We start from the raw sequence: 4,385 nt of genomic DNA, 5'->3' as shown, positions 1-4,385 counted from the left end.
TGGGGGCTCTGTTTGTCTCTGATTTGAGAGAAGCTCTTCATGCTTCTTCTCCATGGCGATAGAGGGATATCCTTGAGCCTTAAACACCAAGGATTTTTTCATTCACTTGAATGATCAGTTCACCTTCATCAACATCAATCACAGCCTTTGCTGTGGCTAGGAAAGGTCTGCCAAGGATGATGGTTTCATCCATGTATTTCCCAGTCTCTAGGACTATAAAATCAGTAGGGATGTAATGGTTTTCAATCTTAACCAAAACAAGGTATGGAAAACTTCCCAGGGTCTTGTCTCTTTTGAGGTAATTTCTGCCTAGACAAGTCATCCAGCTCTTTGGTGAGCAAGGGAGGTTCATCCTCCCAAGTCTCATTTCCAAATAACTTGTCATTTAGCTTCATGATTGCTCCAAGGTATTTAGCAACTTGCTCTTCAGTGACATACTCATCCTCTTCAGAGGAGAATACTCATCAGAGCTCATGAAAGGCAGAAGTAAGTCCAATGGAATCTCTATGGTCTCATTTGAGGCTCAGATTCCCATGGTTCCTCATTGGGGAACTCATGGAGGCTAGTGCACGCCCATTGGGTCTCCTCAGTGGCGTTCACTTCCTCCCCTTCCTCTCCAAATTCGGCATATTGATGGCCTGCACTCTCCTTTTGGATTTTCTTTCTGTGTTGCTTGGAAGAGTACTTGGAGGGAGTTCAGTAATTTTCTTACTCAGCGTCCCACTTGTGCTTCAAATTCCTAATGGAAGACCTTGTTTCAGTCATGAAACTTGAGTGGTTTTGATTAGATCAGAGACCATGGTTGCTAAGTCAGAGGGGTTCTGCTTAGAATTCTCTGTCTGTTGCTGAGAAGATGATGGAAAAGGCTGCCATTGCTAAACCTGTTTCTTCCACCATTATTGTTAAGTGGTTTTGATTAGATCAGAGACCATGGTTGCTAAGTCAGAGGGGTTCTGCTTAGAATTCTCTGTCTGTTGCTGAGAAGATGATGGAAAAGGCTTGCCATTGCTAAACCTGTTTCTTCCACCATTATTGTTATTGAAACCTTGTTGAGGTCTCTCTTGATTCTTCCATGAGAAATTTGGGTGATTTCTCCATGAAGAATTATAGGTGTTTCCATAGGGTTCTCCTAGGTAATTCACCTCTTCCATTGAAGGGTTCTCAGGATCATAAGCTTCTTCCTCAGATAAAGCATCCTTAGTACTGCTTGGTGCATTTTGCATTCCAGACAGACTTTGAGAAATCAAATTGACTTGTTGAGTCAATATCTTGTTCTGAGCCAAAATGGCATTCAGAGTATCAATCTCAAGAACTCCTTTCTTCTGATTAGTCCCATTGTTCACAGGATTCCTTTCAGAAGTGTACATGAATTGGTTACTTGCAACCATTTCAATCAGCTCTTGAGCTTCTGTAGGCGTCTTCTTCAAATGAAGAGATCCTCCAGCAGAGCTATCCAAAGACATCTTGGATAGTTCAGAGAGACCATCATAGAAAATACCTATGATGCTCCATTCAGAAAGCATGTCAGAAGGACATTTTCTGATTAATTGTTTGTATCTTTCCCAAGCTTCATAGAGGGATTCTCCATTCTTCTGTCTGAAGGTTTGGACTTCCACTCTAAGCTTACTCAATTTTTGAGGTGGAAAGAACTTTGCCAAGAAGGCATTGACTAGCTTTTCCCATGAGTCCAAGCTTTCTTTAGGTTGTGAGTCCAACCATGTCCTAGCTCTGTCTCTTACAGCAAAAGGGAATAGCATCAGTTTGTAGACCTCAGGGTTAACCCCATTAGTCTTGACTGTGTCACAGATTTGCAAGAATTCAGCTAAAAACTGATGAGGATCTTCCAATGGAAGTCCATGGAACTTGCAATTCTGTTGCATTAGAGAAACTAATTGAGGCTTAAGCTCAAAGTTGTTTGCTCCAATGGCAGGGATAGAGATGCTTCTCCCATAGAAGTCGGGAGTAGGTGCAGTAAAGTCACCCAGCACCTTCCTTGCATTGTTGGCATTGTTGTTATTTTCGGCTGCCATGTCTTCTTCTTCTTTGAAGAATTCGGTCAGGTCCTCTAAAGAGAGTTGTGCTTTGGCTTCTCTTAGCTTTCTCTTCAAGGTCCTTTCAGGTTCAGGGTCAGCTTCAACAAGAATGCCTTTGTCTTTGTTCCTGCTCATATGAAAGAGAAGAGAACAAGAAGATATAGAATCCTCTATGTCACAGTATAGAGATTCCTTGAGGTGTCAGAGGAAAAGAAAAAATAGAAGAAAAAAGAAAGGGAAGAATTCGAACTTTAATTGGATGAAGTTCGAATTGTGCATTAAGAAGGAGTAGTACTCCATAAATAGAAGGATGTGGGAAGAGGGGAAGGTAATTTTTGAAAATTAAATTAAAAAGATTTTGAAAACATTCTGAAAAACACTTAATTAATTTTCGAAAATATAGGTAAGAAAGAAATCAAGTGATTTTTGAAAAAGATTTTGAATTTAGAAATTAAAAAGATTTGATTGAAGACTTATTTTGAAAAAGATGTGGTTAAGAAGATATGATTGGAAAGATTTGATTTGAAAACAATTTTAAAAGATATGATTTGAAAACAATTTTTTAAAAAGATTTGATTTTAAAAACAAATGACTTGCCTAACAAGAAAAGATATGATTCAAACATTAAACCTTTCTCAACAGAAAAGGCAACAATCTTGTGATGTTCAATCAAATCATTAATTGTTAGTAAGTATCTTTGAAAAAGGAAAGAAATTGATTTTGAAAACATTTGATTGAAAAGATATGATTTGAAAAAGATTTGATTTTGAAAAACTTTGAAAACTTGAAAAAAAAATTGATTTTGAAAACAAAATCTTCCCCCTTTGCCATCCTGGCGTTAAACGCCCAGAATGGTGCACATTCTGGCGTTTAACGCCCAAACTACTACCCTTTTGGGCGTTAAACGCCTAGCCAGGCACCCTGGCTGGCGTTAAACGCCAGTCTGTCTTCTTCACTGGGCATTTTTGAATGCCCAGCTTTTCTGTGTGATTCCTCTGCAGTATGTTCTGAATCTTCAATTCTCTGTATTATTGACTTGAAAAGACACAAATAAAAAATATTTTTGGATTTTAATAATGAGAAAAAATCAAAATGCAACTAAAATCAAATACAATGCATGCAAGACACCAAACTTAGCAGTTTGTATATATGGGAAACAACAAAACACTCAAGTCAATAGAATTCAAAGATCAAACAAGAAAATCATCAAGAACAACTTGAAGATTAATGAAGACACATGCATGAATGCAGTAAGAACAGAAACATGCAATTGACACTAAACTTAAGATGAGACTCTAGACTCAAACAAGAAATATTTTTGGATTTTATGCTTTTGTAATTTTTTTTGGTTATTTTTCGAAAATTAGGTGAAAAGGAAAATAAAGGTATCAAAATTCTTAATGAGAAAGGTATCAAAATTCTTAATGAGAATTCCAGGAATCATGCAATGTTAGTCTAAAGCTTTAGTCTAAAGGAATTAGACATAGCTAGCTAAGCTTCAGCAAGACATTGCATTCAAGAGCTAAATTGATGATGATCAATCAGCTTTGGTGATGATAAGAACATCACCTTGAAACACTAGAATTCATTCTTAAGAACTCTGAAGAAAAATAATACCTAATCTAAGCAACAAGATGAACCGTCAGTTGTCCATACACAAGAACAATCCCCGGCAACGGCGCCAAAAACTTGGTGCACAAAATTGTGATCACTACAACTTCGCACAACTAACCAGCAAGTGCACTGGGTCGTCCAAGTAATAAACCTTACGCGAGTAAGGGTCGATCCCACGGAGATTGGTGGTATGAAGCAAGCTATGGTCATCTTGTAAATCTCAGTCAGGCAGACTCAAATGGGTATAGTGATAAACGAATAAAGCATAAAGATAAAGATAGAGATACTTATGTATATCATTGGTGTAAGAGCTTCAGACAAGCGTATGAAGATGCCTTCCCTTCCGTCTCTCTGCTTTCCTACTGCCTTCATCCAATCCTTCTTACTCCTTTCCATGGCAAGCTCGTGTAGGGTTTCACCGTTGTCAGTGGCTACCTCCCATCCTCGCAGTGAAAGCTAATGCTCACGCACTCTGTCACAGTACGGCCAATCACCGGTCGGTTCCCGCTCCTACTGGAATAGAATCCCTCTTTTGCGTCTGTCACTAACGCCCAGCAGGTTACAAGTTTGAAGCACGTCACAGTCATTCAATCATTGAATCCTACTCAGAATACCACAGACAAGGTTTAGACCTTCCGGATTCTCTTGAATGCCGCCATCAGGTCCTGCCTATACCACGAAGATTCCGATTAAAGAATCCAAGAGATATTCACTAGAGCCTTGGTTGCTTGTAGAACA

The 4,385-nt window shown here is 38.8% G+C and overlaps 1 non-coding gene across 1 annotated transcript; it reads left to right on the top strand.

Annotated features, from left to right (window-relative positions):
• The first annotated feature begins 1,517 nt into the window (after positions 1-1,517).
• Positions 1,518-1,625, top strand: LOC130977204 (small nucleolar RNA R71). The gene has a single exon (XR_009084907.1). It is a non-coding gene; the product is annotated as a small nucleolar RNA R71 (small nucleolar RNA).
• The last annotated feature ends 2,760 nt before the right edge of the window (positions 1,626-4,385 follow it).

This window comes from Arachis stenosperma, chromosome 4 (genome assembly GCF_014773155.1).
Source record: "Arachis stenosperma cultivar V10309 chromosome 4, arast.V10309.gnm1.PFL2, whole genome shotgun sequence".
Taxonomy (NCBI): Eukaryota; Viridiplantae; Streptophyta; class Magnoliopsida; order Fabales; family Fabaceae; genus Arachis; species Arachis stenosperma.
Note: the sequence above shows the minus strand (reverse complement) of the source record. Positions and strands in the feature narration are given on the sequence as shown.